Source organism: Pygocentrus nattereri, chromosome 6, assembly GCF_015220715.1.
Source record: "Pygocentrus nattereri isolate fPygNat1 chromosome 6, fPygNat1.pri, whole genome shotgun sequence".
Taxonomy (NCBI): Eukaryota; Metazoa; Chordata; class Actinopteri; order Characiformes; family Serrasalmidae; genus Pygocentrus; species Pygocentrus nattereri.
Window position 1 is genome coordinate 20,745,993 of NC_051216.1, and position 27,250 is coordinate 20,773,242.

Sequence of the window (27,250 nt, forward strand, 5' to 3'; positions counted from 1 at the left end):
TAGCAATGTTTCTTCTAGACTGATGTTTTCAATCAATATTAGAAATCAATATTAGCAGACTGATACTTTTTGTAAGAAAGAACAGGAAAATTATCAATGAAATGGAGAACACACATACCCAACTCTGCAAGCTCCTGGTGATGATTAACCTTCATACTGCAACAGAATTGTTGACAGAATGAAATCATAAATAATAAATAGAAAAAAAATGTAAAATAAATCCACAGGTGCGGTGCTCATTTGTGTGACTGACAGGAGCTCAGCATTGCAGCAGAAAAGGTAGTGTGAAGCAGTGGACAGCTGACAGCCAGCTGAGCTGAACCACTGCTCTGTCTGCCCTGTCACCTCTCTCTGACAATCCTACACAGTAATTCCAGTATGTCACAGCATCAGTACACCTCAGTACACACCACACCACACCGCCTGCCACACTCTACTCTGCTATTCAAATTTTATTAACCTAAGTGGTTGTACAAGACCGCTCTTCAACATCTACTTCTCAGCCAATCGCAGATTAAATGGTTGGAAAGTGCAGGATACTGTGGCGAACAGATTCATATGTACTGGAGTGAACAGAAGAGAGATGTACAGATATACCTAACTACATAATTCACATTATAGCCATGGACAGTTTCACCTTTAAACACACTATGCTCAAAGTCAATGATCATGCATCCAGCTCCTGCCAGGGTAATGGCTATACAATGCGGACAAATCCGTAAGGAAAAAAAAAAGTCAAATGTGGAATGAAAATGATTCAGCTCATTTAGTAGAGTGGAACGTGTTTGATGTTTCAAAGTGAAATTTCATGTTTTAATTCATGACTTGGCTGAATGGCTTATATCAACTGACGGGTTCATGCACTGACATTAAACCTAGTGCAGAACTATAGTGGCAAGGAGCAGAAGGGCACAGAGTGAGAGTAAAGCTGCTCCATTACACCCATCCATCTCCACGCTGCACGTGGTGCGCCTCTGCTTGCCAGTTACTGTCAGCATATGCATAGCCATCGAGGAGCTATTATCAAATATACAACTGGATTAAATTCAGACGCTGAGGAAAGTAGAAAAGTCTCATGGAGAACTAGGCATAGGTAGGAATAACTCATTTAGGCTGGCCTAATATTCTCAATATCCTAATAACCATACAGTCAGATACATAATTTCTTCTGCATAGTTACTCTTTACTTGCTAAAAAGGCTATGGCAAATTTTATACTTTATTTTTCTCCAATGTGTTAAATTCAGCAAATAAACACAAATAGAACTTGAAAAAAAATGCCATATATAGGTTTATTCTCTGTAGAGGATGGGTTTACTTACTTTAACAAAACAACAACACGTCATCTGTGCTACACTGTACAATGTATTAATTTTCATTTTTTTTCTTTTTTTTTTACATCATTTAAACAGCAGCTGTCTTTTACCTCCATGATGACTGGACCAATAGAAATGCTCCAAAATCACTTGTAATATTTTTACACTATAGTACATTAAAAGTTTTTGCCTTCTACTGTGAAGTTTTTTTTTTTTGCAAAGGGAAAGTGATGATCTGCTGTATAGTGTAAAACTTTTACCATTCTCCATGACACTAATCCCAGTGCAATTCATATTAAATAGAACTTTCATTTCAGTTAATAAACCGGTTTCTGTTAAACCCTGGAATGTCCTCTGCATCACTGGTTACTTTTCTAAGCCAGAGCCATGGTCAAGAAATACGCCTTCAATTTAGACTTTCACTGCTAGGGACATTCGCCCTTAATCTATTTGGTATGCATGACCAAACACCCATCACAGCCATGTATATTCATGAATGAGGAGACAAGCAATCTATTGAATCTTGGGGAAAACTGCAAGCCACTGAAATAGTTAGCCAAAACAACCAGAAGATACAAATTATATGATGATTCATGGGAAGTCAAGGGGCAAATCTGCAGTGGGAGAGCAATGTAAAAACATCTATTAATCAAAGCAGAGGCAACAATTTCATGTAGCTGCTAGGTTAGGCTTTCTGCACTCCACTCAGTAAGGAGAGCAATTATATTGTCCTCTATAGCTCAGAATGGAAGCACTTTGATTTATAGCCTCATATGGGTCTGTAAGCAGAGCTTTTAAATGCCTCGGTGATACAGACGTCTGTAGTTTAATACACATCAGTTTAAATTTATGAAACTACCTATCTTCAGAAATGACCAGACCTGAATTAAGAAATAAATAACAGAACAATCTTTGAGTCTCTCTACTTCTGAATTAAATTCAACCGTGTCATGAAAATGCCAATTTACTAGTCGTGCCAATGACGAACAACCTAAATGTTATAACAGATTTTTTATGGCAGTCTAGATCATAAAACTACACATGGCCAATTAGAGTGTGGTTGCAATAAGAATAAGAATAAAACTTTAGACACAGAGAGTGACTGTAGTCAATAATGAAGCCAGTGCTTCCCCACTGGGTCATTTGGTCATCCTCTCTTTTCAGCTGTTTGCTGTTTCAATCTGAAAGGTTCGGTTTTGACTGTCTGCTGTTTAATGATGCATGAAGGTCTTCGTGGAGGTTGCCTTACTCCTGCCTGTCCCTTTTCTCACCAGATTTCTAATTAAAACTATCTCTGCATGAGGCATGACTTTATATTTTCGACTGATAACACATAATTGAATGATTGCCGGTGGGAAACTCTATGACGGCCACTTTTCTGAAATCGCAAAGATGTGAGAGGCAGAAGATAAAGAAGGCAGCTGGGCTCAGCATGAGGTTCGGTTTCTTAATGTGCTTCCTCCCTCCGTAATGGACATTTAAGAAACATCACAAACCTTAGATCTGTCTCCAATGTAAACACATGCATCATATCAAAGTGAAGCGACAAAAAAGAAAGGACTGAGGAGGAGTGAAGTCTGCCACCTACATACCTTCCCTGGCAGCCTTATTACTAATAGGTGTGGTTAGCCTTCACAGAAATAAAGCACAAGTTGACCTGTCTGAACCAGAAGGAAACAGCAGTTCATCTCAAAGTCATAAAGTCGATCTGGGGACAGTAAAATTCCTGATGATATAAGCTGTTTTTCCAGGCCACCTTGGCCCTTCCTGCAGGGACACAGTGTGTAAGAGATGTATTGTGGCTGGCAGCAGTAATGGATCCAAAGCAGGGAGAATGGCTGGCATAACAGGGAGCATTGAGACATGTTTCTAGGGAGAATTTGAACAAAGCATACAACAGAGGGGGACTATTTGCAGAAACGCTTTGGCTGAACCCTGAAAATGAAATCAACGACTGGATCTATAAGAACCCAACATGCAGAAATCATGGCTTCCATCCACACACATCCTGTGTAACGCAGCTCCTAAGTCATGCTCAATATTTCATATTGCAGGGCTACTATGAAGCGCTACAGGCCAAATCACCCTCAGAATGTTCAAAGACCACAGCAATGAGCAAACATGGTTTGCATTTAAAACAAGATCAATAACTCTTACCTAAGATAAAGCTGAAGTGCTGTTTTTGGTTTTATTCACGAGGCTCTAAGCAAAACCCTAACATAATCAGACAATAGTAATTTACATATTTGAAGCTTAAGGCCTGAATTAAATTGAGGTTTTTTCCATAGTAGCAAGTGAGGAGCAGGAAATCTGTCAGACGATTACATGATTGTGGCTACATTAAGCCGAATGAGAAGTTTTGATAAATTACACTGAACTGGAGGAGGAAAACAAGCTCATAAAATCTGCATTAATGCTGCATTATTCCATACAGTGGGAATTACTTACAGAGGCAGTATCCATTTCTAAGCAGCCTTATTAGCACTTCACCAATTAGACATTTCTGTCAGTTATTTTTCCTGCTTAAAGTGTCAGTGTGTCTGTGGTCATTGTCTAGCATCTTGGAATGAAGCCAGCATGGTCTTACCTTCTCACTGGACTCTAACTGGGAAATTCTACACCAGCGATGTCAATGCCTGAATAAGATGTAAAAGCTCATCGAGAGAGAGGTAATGAGGGTAATGGGGATTATCAGATGCTTTTCCTAAGACTATCACTGGGAGAGAGAGGCAGGGAAAATGAAAAACAGAGAAAAATATGGAGGTGTCATAAGAATCATGAAGTGAAGTGGGTATGGATTTATAGTTATTTGTATAAAATGACAATTAGAGTGACAGAAGGAGGCAGAAACTAAAGGAAGGAATAAGAGTGCAAGCAAGCGAATGAGAAATACGCTGGTGATTTTTACAGAAACTACTGCTAAACCTAAGAATGGGAGTGCACACAGATACTACATATTCGCTAAGCACAGAATATCTATAATTCATGTCCATGTGGTAGATTAATTGCCATGGGTGCACTAAGTGTTTTGCAAAATGCAGGCTCTAGCCCACAGTCAAGATGTCAAAACTGAAGGAATGCAGCAAAGCAGAAATGTCCGAATACAATCAGAAGCATGTGTTCACCTGAGGGTCTCCAGTCTGTCATCAGTGATTACTTCTGAGCTATCAAACCATATCATTAGAAAGCAAGTGCACTTCAAGACCAGATGGCACAGAAAAGTCTGAAATTTAGGTCTAAATATGAATACAGCCAGATAAAAATCTGAGCTGATCAACAGCACCAAGATTTGAAGCTGAATTTCACCCAAGCACTTCAGAATTCAACCCAAACCCAACTGTCACAAATCTAAGAATGAATAAAACTCTGCATTCCTAATGATTGTGTCTTCCGAGTTAGCTCATAGCATAATGACAATGACAACAGCCATCAGATGTTGAATAAAAAATGAATGGCTTAATTATCAGCTATTACAAACTGCTAATCAATCAATCAATGTCTTCACAAGTTTTTTTTTTTGTCTGGAAAAACTACAATTACTTGTTTTCATGCTGGCAAACATGAAAGCATATGAGCAATGAGATGAGGTCAGAAAGTACTACTCTGTAGCAGGGTCCAGCAGCATCACTCCGAGAACATTTTAGTGATTTTAACATGAATAAATGGACCTACAACAAAAGTTACTCCAGCTTGCAAGTATCAAAACCATTTAAGGTCATTAAAGTAAGGAGAAACCTGAACATGGAATTTTAATGCAAACTGAGCCCAATATATATTTTAGAAAAGAACAGTCGAGTCCCACTGGCTTGAAATATTTCAAGCACTGTGGTGCAGCATATCAGCTGTCTCGCTGCTCTAAAACAACAGTGGTGCTTTTACTGTCCCTATTTTACCCAACATGTGCTGAGCTCTCCTATCTAACAGTACGGTTAATGGCTTGCACAGTGATGGTACTATTTTCAAAGCTGGACTTCCTGTAATGGCAGTGGAGATGTGGTGGGATGTTGGAGATCCCTGAGTACAGCCAGTGGGATAGGTTATAGGATGGAGGCTCCTAGGTAGAGCTCGGTGCTTTCGAGGACGTGCCAGCAGGACATAGTGGCTGCAAGAGCTGTTTGTTGCTAATTTTAAGTCATGCTCAGCTGAGGCATTAAATAAATCATTAAACACGTCTAAAACAATAAGACTCATCTCTCAGCCAGCAAGAGGACCACAGCAGTGGATCTACTGCTGTAATGATGAGACAGTGGGGGAGTATGGGTGGTGGGTATACATATGTCTGAGCGTGTGTGTTTATGTATGTATGAATGAGGATTTAAGCAAGAAGTGAGAGACCCCCGACCAGTATGACCCTGCAGAGAAAAGCACTTCAGGCCCATCAGCCTCCACATCTACCACACTGCTGTACTGGAAAGGCTCTAAAATAACACCAGCTGAGTTGCTCATGCTGAACACTTACTGCTTGGAGCAATTGCTAGTGATTTAACAACAGTTCAGAAGCATGAGAAACTCCTTTTTAGAGTTGTTCTCTGCTATGGCACACAGTGTAAAGTCTGAAAGGCTTATATAGTCAATAATGTATTTCATTTCATAGTCAGTGCTCATTCATTGTATTTCGATTATCTCAAGCCTCAAGAAGCAATTTGGAATCAAGTTACAACATAAGCTCATTATTTTGTATAAGCAAATACCAAACACTTGGACTTATTGATACACCCCCAAAATAACTGCGAGGCTGACTTCTTTTCTAGAACTCAAGATTTCATCCCCATATGTGCCGATTTTTGCCCAGGATCAGGATAAAACTGGGGAAATGAAGTTGCCTCTGTTATGCTTTCTCCTTACCAAATAATGGGAGCAAATCTAATAACTGATTGACATTCGTGTATGGGGTAGAAGAAAAAAATCTGTACAACATAGCATTGTGATATTTTGGGTAAAAAAAAGGTTATCAGTACATAGAGGTCCAATGTCATTAATTAATTAGTTGTTAATATAATACCTATTAAATCGATGTAATACATAGTTTTCTTCATCCATATGATGGCACTGAAAGTGTGTTCCCCATCTTTCTGGTGAGACTAAGGCTTCTAGCAGTGGTGGTGTTGATAGGAATCATTGGATAGCACAGTGGATAAGTCACCCTGCACACAAGAGGCTGCAACTATTAAATTAGAGGCAAGACTAATGTTATATTCACGTACTACTGTAACTATTGCAAATCACTGTGAGATAAAAGCATAATGTCACTGTCTAAAGAATAATGTCCATCTCCATTTTGGTTGATTTTTTGTAGATAATTTGAGCTCAGCAGCTGACCTTTACATTGTGGGAAAATTACACAATGAATAGACCAACAGAAACACTTCTTTGCATTGACTTACAAGTTCTATTTTGGAGATACTTGTTCTTCTCTGAACAGCAACAAGATGCTAAAATGTAAATATAAATATACAACATACAGGGAGAGTAGATGATGAGATGAAATGTTATTGTAAATGAGCAACATCTGCTTCAATATATAATTGGCACAAGAGACAGCCGTCAGACGGTGAGTGTGCTTATATGGGAAGAGTGAAAGGAAAGAGTCTATCAGGTCTTACTCCAGTGTGACAACCATGTCAAATAAAAAGACAACACAGTCACTGATAACTCTCAGACGAGAGGCTGCGGTTTAATTACCTGTCCAAGCAGACATTGATTATTAAACTATTCTGTTAACAGTAAGAGCCCTTGTACGAGACTCCTAATGTTACATTCATCTATAACTCCCTCTTGGATAAAAGCATCTTCTAAATACACTGCTCAAAAGAATACAGGGAACACTCAAGTAACACATCCAAGATCTGAATGAATGAAATATTCTTATTGAATACTTTGTTCTGTACAAAGTTGAATATGCTGACAACAAAATCACACAGAAATCATCAATGGAAATCAATTTTATTAACCAATGGAGGCCTGGATTTGGAGTCACACACAAAATTAGGCTGATCCAACTTTGATGTAATGTCCTTAAAACAAGTCAAAATGAGGCTCAGTATTGTGTGTGTGGCCTCCACATGCCTGTATGACCTCCCTACAACGCCTGGGCATGCTCCTGATGAGGTGGCGGATGGTCTCCTGAGGGATCTCCTCCCAGACCTGGACTAAAGCATCCGCCAACTCCTGGACAGTCTGTGGTGCAACATGGCGTTGGTGGATGGAGCGAGACATGATGTCCCAGATGTGCTCAATCGGATTCAGGTCTGGGGAACGGGCGGGTCAGTCCATAGCTTCAACGCCTTCATCTTGTAGGAACTGCTGACACACTCCAGCCACATGAGGTCTAGCATTGTCCTGCATTAGGAGGAACCCAGGGCCAACTGCACCAGCATATGGTCTCACAAGGGGTCTGAGGATCTCATCTCGGTACCTAATGGCAGTCAGGCTACCTCTGGCGAGCACATGGAGGGCTGTGCGGCCCTCCAAAGAAATGCCACCCCACACCATTACTGACCCACTGCCAAACCGGTCATGCTGAAGGATGTTGCAGGCAGCAGATCGCTCTCCATGGTGTCTCCAGACTCTGTCACGTCTGTCACATGTGCTCAGTGTGAACCTGCTTTCATCTGTGAAGAGCACAGGGCGCCAGTGGCGAATTTGCCAATCCTGGTGTTCTCTGGCAAATGCCAAACATCCTGCACAGTGTTGGGCTGTGAGAACCCCCATCTGTGGACGTCGGGCCCTCGTACCATCCTCTTGGAGTCGGTTTCTAACGTTTGTGCAGACATATGCACATTTGTGGCCTGCTGGAGGTCATTTTGCGGTGCTCTGGCAGTGCTCCTCCTGTTCCTTCTTGCCACAGCTCACATTGATGTGCCATCCTGGATGAGCTGCACTACCTGAGCCACTTGTGTGGGTTGTAGAGTCCGTCTCATGCTACCACAAGTGTGAAAGCACCACCAACATTCAAAAGTGACCAAAACATCAGCCAGAAAGCTTAGGTACTGAGAAGTGGTCTGTGGTCTACACCTGCAGAACCACTCCTTTATTGAGTGTCTTGCTAATTGCCAATAATTTCCACCTGTTGTCTAATCCATTTGCACAACAGCTGTGAAATTGATTGTCAATCAGTGTTGCTTCCTAAGTGGACAGTTTGATTTCACAGAAGTTTGATTTACTTGGAATTATATTGTGTTGTTTAAGTGCTCCCTTTATTTTTTGCAGCAGTGTACATAAGGGGACTTTTTTTTTTAAGCTTAAATCTACTTCATAATTCTATTTTGCTTTAATGAATCAAAGACTGAAGCAAGAAGAATAAAGCATACACTTCATTAGACTAGAAAAAATATTCTTTTGGAAGCATATTTTCACTCAAAAGCAATAAATCACAGTACATTGAAATGTCATATCACAGTACTTCAATCACAGAGCTCAAGTATTGTGATATCATATTGTGGGATCTCTAGTGATTCCAACATTTCATTTCTGGAATTTAATCCCCCAGAACCTTTTTTGTAATGGTGATATCTGCATTTATAGTAAGTTATATAAGAAAAGTACTTTTAAAAATATAATTACGGAGGAATTGCGAAGCTAATGAAATAGAAGACCTATTTAAAGAGGCCAATCAAAGCTTTTTCCATAACACTCTGCTCTCTTTACTGATGTCTTAAACTTAGCAGATTGCCTGCAAGGTGCCTGCAGGCAGAAAGACATTTATCACCCATCTTTGATTTATCTCTGCCAGGTGACTCTGATGGCTGTGTAGTTAAAGTGTCAGAGACACACCCCATCCATCTGCCTAAATGGGTGACCAGTACACAGCTATGCTAACGGCCTTCTGAGGACAATGGTAACATCAGGCCAGAAAGGAACGTTCTCTCTTCTCAACTACAACCTTGTGTTATAGGCCAATTATCCACCATATAGGTGATGGAGGTTAAGGCCAGAGCGTAGGCTAACCTGCTGATGGAAAGATGCCTTAACTCATCATGATGTGCTGCACTGTGATGTCCTTGCCACATTTTAGATTTACAAAAATGAAATATGATGTTATTAGGTGTGGATTAAAATGTCACCTCAGCATGCATGAGAAGTGCAGAACAAACTTTACCTTCCCTTATCTTCATGCTCTTGGCTGAAACTCTGAGGCTTAACGAAAGACTGAAAGCTGGCAGGCACAACTCATTGTTTCTAATTACAACAGGGCTATGGCAGATGGAGCCTTTCCAAATTTACTGCTTCAAGTTATTATGCAATCTGCAGCACCTTCATTTAATTATCTCAAAGCATAATAAGCAAACAATGCACATGGCATAAATGAGAGCAGCATTCTGTAATGTATGTAATATTCAAACAATTAAAAGCAGTGCAAAACATCAAGACAGGAATTGTTTAGTTTGCTGTAATTGCTCACTAATTAAAAAGTATATGAAAAACATGCATATGCCTCATCACCATATGTCACACAAATGGCACATTCACAAGAAATCTTTCAACATTCTCAAGATAATTATGAATCTAGGATTGCTCCAGACCATTAAAGGTATTAGTTTATTAGCTATCTGCACTCTGTGCACTCACAATGTCTTTTTAATTTAACCATCCCATTATTAAACACTTTAATCTCCTTCCTGCCAGACTCTTGGGAAAAGCCTGTCTGCGTATCTCTCAGCATTAAAGCGAGGGATTGCAGAAGAGCTACACTAGCCCTTCACCTCTCCTCTATCAATCATGCTCCCATGATGGATGGCTGAGAAAGGAACGAAGGCGAAACCGTTTCAATTACAGGTGCGGGAGCCACAAGGTTGCAGAGGAAACAGCAAAAATAAATACCTGGATCATCATAAATAAATAAAAAAACTGGAGCAGCACTTGTATGAAATGCCAAATTATCATAAATCAATATTGCTGCTTTATTAAAAGCAGTTTAATGCGATGTAAGCCATTTTTAATGAACTAGTAAGAGGGCCAACCTTTTCCCAATGAAAACAAGTGAAAGAGGCTAACGTTAATAACATTAATGATCCATTCCAAAGCCCTCAGTTAGTCCTGAAATGCATTACACCTATCATTTTTCAATTGAGTGTGCTGTGGTATCCATTTGGTAACAGGCTGAAATAAGAAAACAGAGACAGCATTGATAAAATCAGTAAAGGCAAATTAGTACAGTGTTCATACTGTATGAACTGCCCAAATGTTGCATCTTGGTCATTAAGGTACATTTTCCAGATACCATTAGTGAGCATATTTCGAAGAGTTCTCTATGAAAACACTAGTTCTAAAAATGTTTTGCTGCCTAACAAGGTCTCAGACTGCAATTTCAAAATGAGGGAATGGATTAATTTCACACAAAGTGAGTCTGTCCTCTCCACATATGCCCAGGAGCTCTCATATATTTCCTGCAAAAATATGATTGCGCTGTGGGAACCGCTGTTTCCTAAGGACCTCAACCAAGGTGAAAATGAAGGAGAGCTTTTCTGTATGAAAGGCAGGATTTCACATGCATCAAAAGCCCTGCGATAGAACTTCATCACACTCAGCAAAAAAAGTTCAGACTTTAGAGAGAAAGCAGGATGGCAGACATTTATTGAGCGAGTGCCAACAACTTTCTGTGATACAAACAATTCTAAAGCATCCCGTCATATATATATAGAGAGAGAGCGGATGATGAGGTGAGAATGACAGTGCACAAACAAGTGCAGATGTCATCATAAATGAGCACAATCTATTCTACTTCGATACGTAATTGGTGCAAGAGACAGCTGCCAGACGCTGAGTGTGCTTAAATGGAAAGAGTGAAGGGAAAGACTCTGATCTAGTCTTACTCCAGTGTGACGACCATGTCAGCTAAAGAGACAAAGCTGTCCAGTGGCGTTTAAATGCTGAAAATTCTCCACCCACTACTGAGACATCTCCACTGGCTGGAAAGGGGCACAATAAATACACAGAGCAGAAGAAGCTGGACGTATCTTCCCACAAATGCTCCGTTTATTGAATTTCTAGACTAGGAAGGAGCACTGTTAACAGCTTGGAGCCATCATGTGTCACGCTCAGCCCTGCATTCCACACAAGCTTTCTAGAGCTGGCTATGAACTCATGTCAATAAATTCTGAGGTAATCACCATAAAACAAACAAGTGATATTTACATTAATGCACTGAGACACTGAGATATTTTACCTCACAATAGATAATAGTGCGCTGCGGGAGGCATTACCACATCCATCTTCTCAAAATAATTTATCATTCAAGATGCAAATCCTCATCTGCCAGGAAATGTCAACAGTGTGGAAATAAGAATTGAAATGCCAAGCAAACATGAACTTTCATCTTTGAAAGAGGATGCAATCTAATCTGGAAGATACAGCCTCAGGAAAGTTTGGACTTTGCGTAACTGTTCCTGCCTTTTGTTTTTTTTCCTCTTTCTTTTATCCTTGGGTGGAATGACTGTACATAGCACAATATAGTACCAAGGCCTACTGCTGATAAGCAGCCCCACTGGTTATAAAGATCAGCATGGTGGCTGGGGGTGTGAGAGGAATGGCTTCTTTCACAGACTGAGAATTATTTCCCCTGGTGGGAGGTCTTCAGAGCCTCTGCGCCCGGATTTAGACCTGCTGCTTCAGTCACAATTATGACTGAATTGAATTCCTATAATTTATGTCAGTGTCAACGTCCATTTCTGTCTCACAATTTAGCAACGATTTTACTTTGCAGCTGAATGCTGAAGAAAATAAGAATAGGGCTACATGGATATTCACACTGTATGCTTAATTAAAAATGTACAACCTGCATTGTATAAAGATATTTTTACCCTTATCAGGCATGGAGAATATAAAAAAGTATTGAAAGGTTAACTATTACACAAGGTCTGGCCTGCGATTTTCAGAGTCCCCCCAGTGACCAAAGGCTAATTAACAGATACACACTCAAATGATAGAACAGCAATGCTGATTTATTTTCATTTCATCCAGCTATTCAAAATGAGGGATTTTAATTGTATTCCTCCATATGGACATGCTTGCTGTTTTCTGAACAGCGCGCCCTTCGTAACCTCAGCACATTCTGCTTTGTGCACCAGATCAACAACGAAGGAGAGCTGTAAACAGTAGTTCACTGTGCAGAGTGCTGCGACTAGTGAGCAGCTGGGGACAGATCATACTGTCACACTTGAGGCTAAAAAGTTGAACACACTTGACCTTTTCCTAATTGAGAAGTATACACAGTGTCTCTTAGGATACACATAATAAATACATATAACCAAACCAGATATCACAATATAATGCATCATACAAACAGTCCTTTACTAATCCATACAATTCTGAAATATATACTGTATGTGTAATATATGATATACTGACAGGTTTAATGCTGACTGATGGACAAGACACAGTAAGATCACTAATCAACAAAATCTGAGCTTTATCAGTATATATGAATGTGGACTCACTGTCCATAGTTAATGTCCACAATGAATGTGGAGGTCACACTGTCTTTTTTATTCATGTGTTGTAAATGCTTAGAAATGGTTTTAACCTTGATATGACTCAGGTACTAACTATTAATAAACGCTAGCTTTATTCTAATGTGGTACTATGCCAACAGCCATTGTTTTCTTAGTTTCTTAATTCTGTTTGCACAAAACTAAGTCTTTTCATTTTGTTTTTGTTTGTTTCTTGTCCTCTAGTGAAGCCAAGGCCTATGTCAATGGTGGAATTGGTAGGACAAAGTATTGTAAACTGTAGATTTTCTTTTGGGTACATAATTTGCAGTGAAAAGTAATAAATTGCAATTACTTTAATTTGATATATTGCAATTGTTAGCTCACTGCAAAGCTAAAATTGCAGTACAACCGTATCTTGGCTCATGTATCATGATATGATTGATTGTATTGTAGAGTTTTCTCACACCTAATTAAGTATTTTGAAAAATGTGAATGTGTCATCAGGGTCCTGTCTCACAAAGCACATTCATTTTACACAGTTCCTGAAGTTTCAGCATGATAAAATCTTCACAAATCGAACCACGTTAACTCTTTTTATGATGTTGGTTAAAGACTTTCTCTGCTAAGAAAAGTTTGGACACTCAAGCAATGATTAATTCTTGTTTGCGTGGACACGACGTTTAAGACGTATAATGAGTTGTGAGAAACGAGGACTTGCTGAGTGGCTTGTTTTTAAAAGAAGGAAAAAGAAATAAAGCTACATGACCATGAAAAACATGAAGCGAGTGTTGCTTGTTTACTGTTACAACACATCTGCTACTGCATTGGTGCTGATTAGAGTACTATTGTGTTACTTTCTTGACATCTACTGTGTGTAGTATTTCCTCCACTGAAAAGTGATGAAAAGTGATTAAAAGTGACAAAGTGACTGACAACACAAATATCTGTTTGAGGGCTCCCCAAGAGCTGTTTTTGATCTGATACTCTGAACTGAACCTGCCCTGCACCAGGTTAGACATGCAGTACAAGTTGCCATGGCAATGTAGCTGAGTAATGAGATATAATGAGACAGAAGATTAAGGCTAAGATCAAACTGGGCTTTAACTGAGCTTGATTCTGAAAAACATTAACATTCCTACAATGTTGTAAACAAGCCTACTCCAAATATGAGTACAGATTGTGCCTAATCGTTTGAGTGAGGAGTAAGGTACAATGTTAAAATGTCATGGTTAGAATCAAAAATAAGTTTTATAGTTTTTATTTTTTAAGTATGAAAAACAAATACAATAAAAAATGTTTTTGCATCATTTGTGCTGAGTATATAATGTAAGATAACACCAGCCTTCGCTCATGGCCAGTGATTCAAGTTTAATTGACTGTTCTGACTGCATGACGTCCTTGGGCAGGGAGTTTGTAGCTGATCTGATATTGCCCTTCTACATAAACAAGACCACAGCTAATTTACAGGCCCCCTGAAGATGTAATGCCTAAGGCAATTTGCCTAACTTAGGCCTGATATAAGATCACCACTGTGTGCATGTGCTTCTGATCATCTGTGCGTTTCTGTGTACAACAGCAGCCTGGAGCCCCGCAGCAGTACACATAATGAGAGGGTATCTGCAAGGTTCACAGTCATCCTCTCCATCTCCCCCATCCCTCACTTCCCCTCCCCCAGCTTTCAATGCATCTCTGACTCTCATGCTTTCTCTTTCTGTCTTTTTTTCTTTCCCCTTTGCCTCTCTCCATCATTCTCTTTGTCTCAGCATATCTCCCTCTCTCTTTCCTCTCTATCTCTCTCCCTCAGCTGTAGCAGGTAGTCATTAGGCCAGAGCAGATGGTGCAGCTGCTGATTGGTATCGGAGTGTCTTCTCACCCAACATGGCTGTGACGCATCATGGACACAGTGCAATCAAAATATCTCTCCAACAGCTACCACAGCTAAACATTTCTCATCAAATATGTCACTGTTTACTGCAATACGCTGCAAAGGCATTTGCATAAGAGTAAACAAGATTGTATAATTTGGAATATGCTTGATGTTCTCATTTGGTTAAGACTGTGTACTGCAATCTGTGAAACTACCATTAATTAGCGTAAAATATTGCTGCTTGAAGTAAGCTCTCCGTTCACCAGCACACTAATATAATAAATATTCACATTATGCATATTTACACTTGCATCCCTTTCCAGTGCACATCTATACCAGAAGCATGCTCTGTACGTTGGTTTCCATTATGCATACTGTACCCAATGGCATTGCTCAACTGTCAGAAGCTCTCAATATCAAAACGTTTGTGCCTCATAGGAATCCAGAAACATGAAACAAGGTGGTTCCACGGTCAACCTTCTGTGAAATCTGTGACTGCTTGACACGGAGCTATTTAAACGAGAAGGAACTTATTTCTCTTTAAGTATCCAGTAATGAGGACTTTCTAAAGCATGCTGACATTTGTCTGAAATTGAAGCAGGAGACGTTTCACAGAAAGCAGGGCAGTAATGGAGGGATATTTCAGCATGAAAGGATGGAACAGAGGGGAGTACGTGTCTCATCGGCAGCCATCCTCCCTGCTCTCTCACCTCATCCCAATTACATTTGTTTTAATAAGACAAAAAGCTCAAACCAATTTCCTACACATTATTACCTTCAGGGAAGATCTTGTCGAAAATTGAACTCACAATCTGGTAAAGGTTGACTCTTGGGTTGCCTTATATAGAAACAAAGCAATCACACAGTTCCAAGTCAATAAAACCGGGTTTTAGCAGGAGATTAACTGATATTTCATATCATCTAAAACGGAGCCATACTGTAGTAATAACAGTAATTTCCACAAGGAGAAATCAGCAGGAGGAACAAATTAATTTGATAGTATCTGCAAAGGCATAACAGCCTACAGATGCTTAGTATTGAACAATGCAGTTGCTTCAAGCTTAGCAGCAAATCAAGCATTTTCCAAGCAGTTTACTACAACTAAACAAAAAAAACTACTCAGAAATAAACTACTCAAAACAGCCAGATGTCACTAAACTCTATACAAGACAAAAGAATAGATGATGATAATAAAATAACTACCCTGAAGGAACAAATGAATAAATAGCTCTATCTGTCATAGAACACAAGTATCCATTCCTGTTTGTATTAGCTTCTGGAATAGCAAATTTGTGAACGTGGATTAGAAGAAAGTTTGAGTGCTTTCTAATAAAATTGTGGAATTATTTATTAATTGAGAACCATTTGTCACTGAAATTAGACCTCTGCATTTAACCCTCCGTGCAGTGAAACACCCACATACATGCACACTAGTGAACACACACACTAGGGAGCAGTGAGCACACTTGCCCAGAGCAGTGGGCAGCCCTATCCATGGCGCCCGGGGAGCAATTGGGGGTTAGGTGCCTTGCTCAAGGGCACTTCAGTCATGGACTGTCAGCCAAGGGGATCAAAACAATGACCTTCCAGTCACAGGGCTGGTTCCCTAACCTCCAGCCCACGACTGCCACGACCGTTTTTTTTTGGGACTGTATCTGTGGCAAACATTTTCTGGAATGGCTTGCAAAAATTGTTCCAATTAATCCCAAAATTGTTCAACAGGGTTCATGTCAGTGCTCTGTGCAGGCCACTCGAGCTCCTCACACCATGTTGTTATCAACCTTGCATTGTGCACAGGGGTACAGGGTCTTGCTGCAATAGGAAAGAACCCTCCCCAAACTCCTACCACTAAGATTTAAGCATATTATTGTCTAAAATGTCTCTGCATGGTGTAGCATTAACATTACCCTTCACTGGAACCAAGGGGCCGAGCGCAAACCCTAAAAAACAGACCCAGACCATTATCCCTGCCCCACCAAACCATACTGTGGGCCCTATGCATTCCAGAAGGTAACATAATCCTAGCATCCAGCAAACCCAGATTTATTCACCAGACTGGTAGACAGTGAAGCATGACAGCAGACAGTGAAGCATACACCACTCAAGTCAACACTTGGCACTGCACATCATGATCTTAAGATTCTGTGCAGCTGCTTAGACATGAAAATCCATTTTATGAAGCTCCTGATGCACAATTCTTGTGCTGATGTTGCTTTCAGATGTAGCATGGAACTCTGTAGTGACTGACACAACAGAGGACAGGTGACTTTTATGTGCCATGCACTCCAGCGCTTAGGTGCCCTGCTAAGTGAATTTGCATAGGCTTCTGCTTCGTCCCTGAGCTGTTGTTATTCCTAGATACTTCCATTTGACAATGATACAGTTATTTACTTACAGTTGACCAGGGCAGATCTAGCATGACGACATCCCATGACAGTACCACATTTAAAGCCACTGAGCTCTTCAATACGACCCATTCTAATGCCAGTGTTTGTTTACAGCTATTGTGTTTGATTTTATACAACGGTCATCTGTGGGTGTGGCTGAAACAGCTGGCCTCTACATATATATGTAATATATAAATATATTTTTTGTAACTCTTGTTTTCAGTCATTAAATTCTCAATCCCTAGGCATGTTCATTATACGTTGTTCAATACAGCTCATAAAACTGGAAAGAACCATGAATACAGGCCACGAGAAACTTTAGAATTTGCATTATTGTCCACATGAGTCCTTTTGTACATTCTGGACAGAACCTTGAGCCTGTTGGCTATGAATAAAAAGCTCATCTAATCAAATATGTATTTTTATAATAAATGCTCAATGTTACATTTCTCTCACCGCCTCTCAGAGTGACCTTTAATCTGCAAGATTAGAGACCTTCTACAAAGGAGTAATGAGATCTAAAGACAAAGGTGAAAGTTGGTGAGCCTGAACTGCATAGCTTCGTTATGACTGGAGCCCACATGAAGAATGCTAAAAGCTGTGGTGAACAGCACACAGTGTAATGCTGCCATCCGGCTCATGGCATTAGCATTATCAAAGAGAATATCTGAGATGAGAGAGCACAATGAAACCTGGAGACGACAGCAATCATTATGTCCATTAGGATGTAGCAGAGGGAAACTGAAGCCTGAATGGTACAGGTAGCTTATGGTGCAGTTGTATACAGTCGAGTGGCATTGATCTTCATATTTTAAGATAATACTAGCCTTTTTTGTCTATAAAGAATAGATTTCAATAGAAGAATCATGACCAGAGCACTATATGAAACAAGTATGTTGAATCAGCACAAAAAACAGGCTGTGTGAAATAATAGCACACCTCACAAAAATCTACTGCACATGAACCAAAAAGTGGTCTGGCCAACGTGTTGCCACAGGACCATTAAACCTTCAGGAGAACAATAATGAAAACTGTATGCTAATTATTTTACTCTTCCCAATTTTTGCAATTTAGCGGCCTATGATTTCAACCCTAAATACTCTCCTCTAATCTCTAGTCATGCAGTATAACTATTTAGCCTTGTGAAGCTGCACCCGGGGATTAAATCTCGAGATCAAAATAATACATGCATGATTTGGCTCGGCCATTTCAGTTTAAGCATGCACTCCAGAGAGTTGAGTTCTTGGAATAGGCACAGTAACATCAACTCAGTGATTCGACCAGGAAATGTAGCAGCTTAGGTCCTCTGTCTTACACAATGTCACTATAGCAACAAAATATTTAAAGGCTACAATATGAAAAAAGATGGTTCTACATGGGTTCTTAAGCACAGAAAATAGAACCATGAACACTTACAGAACCTATTGCATGATTAAAAGGTTCTTTGCATCATGAAATGGTTCTTCAGATTGATTGAGATGGTTTTATATCAAACCTTTTTGAAAAAGGTTATATATCGCATCAAAATTAGTTACTCTATTGTAACAAGCTTAATACTGTAGCAATAGAGGAGCCCTTTTTATGCTATACAGAACCCTTTTCGAAAAAGGTTATATAAGGTTATATACACACATATACACTATATAGAACCATTTTCTTTACTAAAGAACCCTTGAAGAGAACAATCTTGTTTTAAGAGTGTACATAAGACAACTTTCAAACAACATGTAATTAAAAGGACTGAGGCCTATGTTAACTGGATATGAAAGGCAGCTGTGGGGAATTTGATTTTTATTAGATTACTTAGGCTTAATTTACTTAAAGAAGAGTTGGGGACAAGCAGTGATAGAAAAAAGTGCAAAATCCAATATTTTAGTTACAGGCCATTATTTTAGGAGTAGGACAGAATGGGGATGGCTGGCACAGAGGCTGGTTGGAACAATGTTAATTTCAGGGGCAGCAGTAGAACTCTCATAAAAATGTTACATCACAAAATTATTCCCCTCTTGACCAACATTTAACCATTTTGTTAAGGGTTCTAACCATACAATCTGTGTTAAAAATAAAAACAGCTATGAAATGCTAGGTAGCTAAAATAAATTAAATTACAGAGCTGAGTTCTTTTGTGGGTAGGGTTGACTGGCACATTGACTTTGGGGTTGGATGGCAGTCTATTCACACATAGAGCTCTCATCACTAACCTGTACTATTTTGCATTATATACTACAAACATACTAAATAGCAATCTAAACAACATATTTAGAATGCAGTACTTAAATTTACAGTAAATTTAATTTGTAGTAAAATCTACAAAATTACCAATAAACTGTAGGCCATTTAATAATCAAGTCTATGTCAAGATGAAAATAACATTATTTGAACCCAAACTACTTGTGTATTAAATATGCATTTTTAAATGTGAAATATAAAGAGAGGGCTTCTACTTTTTCTTGAGTAATATTTCACAGACAGTATCTACTTTCACTCCAGTACAAGACTTGTGTATGCTGATAAAATAAATGAAACTTTTTTTTCTGCAATTTGTGGTATGGTTTAAATAAAAAAGCCCTGATAATTCCTATTTGATGCCTTTTAATGGTGTGTGCCAACCAACCCCATGTTATTTATATTAAAACATGAATACACTAATTTTCTGTCACTGAAACAGGTCTAATTTTGTCACTGACCAAAAAAGCACTATAAAAAAAACAAACAAAAATAATAGGATTATAGGAAAAGTCAAATTTTTAATGCAAGTTAATGTAACTTTTGAAGTAATGTCAACTTTTGAAGCAATATTGCAACAATGATTATTTTCTATGAATTAAGGTCCAGGTCTTTTTCTTTGGCCAAGAACACCAGCATATTTAATTTTTCTGCTTTAGCCCTGAACACTGAACATAGTGTTCCAGACTGGCATTAAGTTGTGGTTGTGATGTCACAGCACAGGGGTGTTTGGTTGCATTTGAATGGTATCTCTCATCTACAGGCAGTTCACAAGCTCTGGGTTACTGGGTCCAATGTTGAACTTGTTAGGCAACGTTGACGATAATGTAGGCTATGATGGAATATATTGTAGAGTGGAAAACTGTATCAATCAGATGAAATAATACATCTTGAGAGGAGGGTGTGTGCAAGAGTCAACAATCAATTTCACTCTAGTACAAGGTCATGTATTTTTTGGCACAACCACTGGCCTGAACTCCAGGTCTGGTATTGTTTATGTGGGGTATATGGGCTCCAAGAGTATGCAGCATGTACTAACTCAAAGTGCCGAGAGTGCAGAGCATCAGAGGATGAGAGGGAGAGAGAGATAAGAAAGGTAATTTAGTTTCTTTACTTCCCTTCTCTCTAAGCCAGTACTCTCTAGCAGTGACCCTCATATTATAAACAGCAGAGCTGAGCATTACTAACATCACAAGCTGTAGTGTTGATACCAGCCATGGGTGCACATCTGAAGCCAGTTTTGTGATTCAATTCATGATGGTAAAGATTGGGATTTAATAAGGGGAAAGATGGTCGTTGTTCAGCAAAAGGGCAACTTAGCCTCTAGCACTAACTGTGCCTGCTGCACCCGTCATCCTTCTACAGCTCTCAGCTGCAGCCTTAATGCAGGTCATTATGCAGGAGATTGGTTTATTTTCATCTCATTATCAGACTGTCTGCAGTTCTCCTGTCAGTGCCGCAGACCTGCACTGTCGTAGAAAGATTACCTCTCTCTTCAGTCCTGTATTAAAGGCACTAAAGACCCTCTGCTCTCTCAGAGACCCGGGGATTACAGCGCGCTACAGAGGCTTTGGAAATGTCACACAATGCACAGTCGGAGTCGGAGGCGAGCCTCGCTGGGGTTTTGCAAACCTCAGGACTTACAACTGCAGCCAAACACAGTAACAACTGTCACTCCACTTTACTTCTACTGTTTAAACACTGAAGTGAAGTAGAGCAACACTGTGCTACTTCAGTATCATCTAAAAGGCACTTACAAATTCAACTCTATTATAAATTGTGTCTCTAATCTGAGATGCTGGCTCTGGTTTCTTCCTTTTTTGTATTGTGAGGAGCAGAAATGGTACCCCCACCCCCACCCCCCACCCCACAGCACTTTTGTATTTTCACTAAATTGGCACAGACCCCCTAAAGGAAAATCCAGCTGAGAACAGAACATTAAAGTGATTCATTTTCATTATATACAGCGCTGACATGCTATACTTTAGCTAAATTGTCTGATTTCACTTTGGCTGTTCTTGTACAGCATGACTGATCATATTAGTCAGTGACATTTACTTTAATTTTGCCGTATAACTTACAGCACTAATAAGACATGGATATATTTAATTAAGCAATTATAGTAATACTTCTCCATTAGGAATTTCCATTTGAGTGGACTACAGTTATGTTATAGGGTGGAACCATAACAGTCACCATCCACCAAAAAGGTGTGTAAGAGTCTTCTATTGGGAGTCCACACTTTCCCTTCTGAGCAGGTGAGCTTTCCTGAATTCCATTACCTCACTACCTCACTAGGATTAGCTCATGTACAACAAGCTTGAACAGATCGTACAGTATTTTGTCATGAACACAATATCATGGTAAAATTAGATTAAGTCCTATATAATTAGAGTAGTGCAACTTAAGGGGTGTTAGACCAGGGATCACAGAAATCGACACATCTGTGGTTTAAGAGTAAGATCACCTTGTTCTTCAGAATGAGCTACACAGACATTCTCAATAAACTGAGAATTGCAGCAGTTCTGGAATACATAAACAGCCCTGTGGTGATCACAAGCACAGAGGAGGGCGAAGTGATTATTGTCTATTGTGTGAGTGATTAGATGCTGGCTTTAGGGAGTTGGCATAGACTCGTTTATGCTGATCTTAGGGGTTTCACAGGCATTGTAATGCTAGCAGATACAGATCCACAATTTTCTCATAGCATTTTGCTGGTGCATGTAAAAAACAGCTGTTTTTATTATGTTCCCATGTTCAGGCTTTAACAGATAGGAAATATTCCATTCAATGGACAACAGTACATCAGAAGTATTCAGTTCTTACTATTGTCCTGAAGATGGTCAATAGTAAAGACTATAATGTGTTCATCAGTATTATTGAATGGCAATATTTTGCACATTGAACACACAGGTTTGCTGCTGTTCTTTAATTAGAAAAAATGCCACTATAAGCTCTCCTTTAAGCAAACAGTACAACTATATGAAATTACAAAATCACTACTCGTTACTGTGCAAAGTGCAAAAGAAAGAAAAAAAGACTTACAGCTCTTAAAAAAGATGGTTCATCAAGCATTCTTTAATAAAGACATGGTCTGTATAGAATCATGAACATTTTTCAGATTGATGGAGAATATGCTGTATATGGTTGTATATAGCACTTTTTTGAAAAGGGTTATATAACACCAAAAAGGATTCTGCTATTGTTACAACATCAGGCTTGTAACAATAGAAAAACCATTTTGGCGTAATATAAAACCCTTTTTAAAAAAGGTTCCATATAGATCCAGATACAACACATTCTCAATTAGTCAGACAAATGATTTCACAATGAAAAGATTCATTTAAGCATGGCAATGGTTCTTTGACTGTCCATGGTTCTATACAGAACCACTGTCTTTTTTTAAGAGTATACTTACAGCAAGCACTTTTTCTTCGTGCGCTGTAAGGTTGCACCACTGCTTGGCACATTTTACATCTAGGACCAACAACTGCCATTCCATGTTAAGCATTTATTAGTGACAGTACAGTTGTTCAGCTGTTCATGATTGCCTACTGGGTTCGATTCAATCTTACGGCAGTAATGCCGAAGCTGTAGACTTAGATAAGGCTAATTCCTGTGATTTAAATCACATTGGCCTGTAAAGAATTGTAATTTGTCATGTAATGTAATTGGAGCCTTTATGTTACCATAGCCCTTTGCAGTGCTTTTAGAAAGTCATATCATGATAACCATCAAAGCACTGTATGATTCACTGTACAGCTCTAATTCTGAACACCTGTACAAAGCTGTTGTATAGGTCTTTAGACGATTCAGGGAATTCATGTGAGCGTGATTTGTACATTTGCACACTGAGGCCAATTGGAATTTCAATCTTGTAGAGGGTGATACTGCAATGATGATTTAAATGAATATTGTGAAGTTGTAATCAAACAGAGTCCTTCAGCTTTTACACAATGATATTTGTGTATAAGTAGCTGAGAGACTCAAAGGGTAGAAATGGTCCTTGGATGCAACTTATGCATGAAACACTGGCTTAATTTTAAAAAGCTGTGACTCATTCCTTTATCAGCTGACAACTGCTAGAAAAGTCATTCCAAACACATGCAACACCATCAGAATAACATTGTTTTGTTGCAATGACACTTTTTTCATAATCTTAGCTACATTTTTCATAAGTGTTTTTCTCCATGTTACAAAAATGAAGCTTGCCAAAAAGCAACAGTGTCTCTTTTCTATGCCAGAACCATTTTGAAATTCATACTGCTTTCTTTGATGGTGAAGAATGAGAATGAGTCTTAAAAAACGATGAATAAAAAAAAAAATGATGTCTATTTCAATTCAAATGACACTTTCTGTATTCATACTTCTGCACTTGCATTATTTTGCTACTGGTTTGCCAGGAGATAACCGTAAGTGCTGCACCAATTTAACAAGCCATTTATGGGTGAAGCAGACCAGTCTGGCCTCCCATCAGAAAAGTAGTGCAACATGCTAGTCATGAACGAACTTCTTCGATTCTGCCCCAGTATGAGTCACTGAGCGTGAAGTGATTGTAACAGCTCTTAAAACAGAATATGGCACCAAAAAGGACTGAGACTTTAGTTTGTTTTTTTTATTTATGGATCCTTTGTGTATATACAATCACCCACACATAAACTCATATTTTATAGGTAAGAATATATTGAGTATTGCTTTTTTCTTTCCATATCTAAATGAATTACTTACTGTTTTGAGAGAAGGTTTATGGCCTATAAGAAAAATATGAGGCCATAATTCACTCAGCAGTAGATTAATTAGCTTCCTTCTCAACATCATGACCAAACAACAGTATATCGTAATGCTGCTGACATCAATTAAGACCAAAGCCTCTGGCTCACCTCCACTTAGGAAATTTCTGCACAAAGATTTTTTTGAATTACTCACCCTCAGACACTAGGGCTGCTATATGATCTTAAAGATGCGTTCACAAGAAAATAGCTGATACAAAGCCACATCCATATTTAATAAAGTTTTGACATCTGCTTGTGTATCTGCTGCTCGTTTGGCCCAGTCTCAGTGGGGAGATTAAAATGATGGGAAGCCCCAGTGAGACACATGCTCACAGCTGCTGCCTCACACGTGGATCAGCCTCCACGCTGAGAATTCCTCCACAGAGCACTGTGGAAAGTCACAGACACGTACTGTACCCACATTCATTGCCCATACGCCAATCAAAATCAAACCATCAAAGCAGGGGAAGGCACCCACCATCTGGGGAGGAAGGCCTACATGTCCCAAAACTATCTTCTCTTGTTTTTTTCCCCCCAAAGAATCGCTTGTTACATTGTCTGAATGGATGGTAGCAAAACGGCTGCAACTCCATCTTGACAGCTTTTACCACACCAGAGTATGTGACGATTACAACTATCGGAGGAGAAAAGCAATGTGCAAACAGTTCCAGTCTACTGGAATAAGTCTTTAGTGCATTCAGGCTAATTCAGCTTTCAAAGGCCTTGTACAGTGCCCCACCACTGTGCGGCAGCAGGTTCCCCCTTCTCAAGTAAATGTTGATTTAAGGTGAGGCAATTTTTGAGTAATGGCTACAGTTACAAGTAAGACAAGAGGAATGGGATGAGTTATAGATTGGCCGACTTCAATTTGCAGAAGGCAGCATAGCATCATGCACCACAATAGAATCAGACTTCTCTTTCTAAAAGAAGAAAAGAAGGGTGAGATTCAAAAGTTTGTTATTTCCTTTTAATGAATCAAATACTTGCCAAAGCATGATCAATATATGATGGGTCAGGATGGGAGAGTAGGAACACTTAAGATTTTGGGTGTCATGAAGCACAAACTGATGTGCTGAAATGGTGAAATGAGACAAAATCAGGAAAATGATTCACCAATAAGTGTGCTGTCTTTTTACTAACCCTGAGATTTAGGTTTCCTTTTGTAATATATGTATTGGAGTGCTTCTTTGAAAAATCAACAGTCACAATACTTGCATTTGAACACATTCTGCTCTGAATGAAGGTCGCTGCTTACTTGCTCTGCATGTTGTATTCTCAGAGAACAAACTCAGACTGTCCTAAATGAAAGGTAGTGCTCCCTGCTGACCTTGACTCTCCACTCTCCTCCCTACAGGGAAGGATGGTGAAAAATGCATTACCATTCACATTGAGTCAGTGAAGACCCAAGATACAAAAGCCCAGTTGAACATGTTGGCTCTTAGCCATCGGACAGATGTGGCAAAACCTGCATTCTTCTTTTCTTACCTATTTTATGCATACTGCATTCCAGCTGTGATTCATTATTCAACACAAGACCACAAGGCAAGCACAATTAGTGAGTTGTTTTCGTCATGCGTTTCAATCATTTTGTCACAATTTATGGCCTACACTTTGACTTGAGATACTATAATCTTAACTGTCTAGTTTTGCAATGATTTTTTGTTTTGTAACCTTTTTTGCAGGTTGTTCGCTTTATGTCAATCCTATTTATTTCTCTGAAGATATTATCTCAGCAGTTGCTGCTATATTGCTGAGCCAGGTTTTTTTTTCCAAACTGAAGGTTTTTTTTTTTCCTTTCAACTTCAGCCACAACTGAAATGTGTGAGCCTGCACTGCCCCTCTCTACAGGGTTTCTGCAAACTGTTAAAATATATCTGTAACCTTGTGAAGATCAGTGGTCAAACTGGTGTAAAATTATTGACACCAAAGGTTTAGAAGAAGCTAGAACATGCAACAATCTGCAAAGCATATTTGATTTCTTTTAATGGGTTCAGTCCATCTGTTCAAAATTTTTCATCGACACAGCTGCCAAAGAGTCCTGATACAGTAATATGAAGTATACTGGTCTGATTTGATAGTACTGGCATGAAACAGTGTGAGGCTTTTGCATGAAACCAGTCCTGAAGCTCAGACTCAAACTCAACACTTTATTTTCACATCAACCACCAGAGCTGCTGTAGTACGCCTACGACAACATGATAACCACAACCGGCTATTACAAACCAGATACAGTAATAAAAGTTCAAATGTAAAATAAAACACACCAAGAGAATGTTTTAAACGTAACACCACTGAAAGGGGTAAACTACTAAAATATCCCTATGAGGAATCCAAACCAGATTAGCATGTACAGTCAGATCCACAATGATATGGGCAGTAAAAAAAGGTTCCATTTGTTGCATCTGAACACCATCACAGTGGATTTAAAAAGAAGCAGGCAAGATGTGACTGAAGTGTAGACTTTTAGCTTTAATTAAAGAGGTTTAGCAAAAATACTCCATTAACCATTTAGGAATTACAGCCACTTTTACATGGTCCCACTTTTGGACAACTAGTTATTGGACAGCTGATTGATAAGCAGTTTCATGGCCTTGTTATTTTATGACAAATTAGGAAGATAAAAAGTGTTGAATCAATTTGGTACATTTTTAAAAAGAAGTAATGCACTGGTGAGCTCAGCAACACCAAAAGGCCTGAAAGACCATGGAAGATAACTGCATCACAGAATTGCTTCCAAGGTGAAGAAAAAATGCTTCACAACATCTAGTCAGCTCAAGGACAATCCAAAGGAAGTTGGAGTATCACTGTCAAAGTCTAGAATCAAGAGTGAATGTAAATACAGAGCATTTACTTCAAGATGCGAACCACTGATAACACTGAACAGCAGAAAGGCTGCCCAGTTCTGGGACAAAATTCTTTGGACAGATGAAACCTGTACTAGAAGAGTATAGAGAAGGAAAGGAAGGACCTGAAGGACTGGTGTTTGTTGATGTTACTGCTGACAGAAGTAGCAAAATGAATTCTGAAGTGTATAGAGCTACACTGCAAACTCATAGGGCCACAATTCACAGCACAAATGGATAATGACCCAAAACAAACCTTAAAAGAAACCCAAGAGTTTCTTAAGGCAAAGAAATGGGATGTTCTTAAATGGCCAGGTCAGTCACCTGATTTCAATCCAACTGAGCATGCTTTTTAATTACTGAGGACAAAACTGAAGGCAGAAAGACCCACAAACATGCAGCATCTGAAGA

At 39.2% G+C, this 27,250-nt stretch overlaps 1 protein-coding gene across 6 annotated transcripts in view; it reads right to left on the minus strand.

The window, feature by feature from the left end:
• b3galt1b (UDP-Gal:betaGlcNAc beta 1,3-galactosyltransferase, polypeptide 1b) overlaps positions 1–27,250 on the minus strand; it is a 110,295-nt gene that overhangs the window by 8,014 nt on the left and 75,031 nt on the right. Inside the window, exon 3 of one of the 6 annotated variants that reach the window (XM_037539326.1) lies at positions 25,252–25,344. The exons of the other annotated variants lie outside the window; for them this stretch is intronic. The gene's annotated coding sequence lies outside the window, so the exon portion shown is untranslated. The remainder of the gene's footprint in view (positions 1–25,251; positions 25,345–27,250) is intronic. 6 annotated transcript variants of the gene reach the window in all.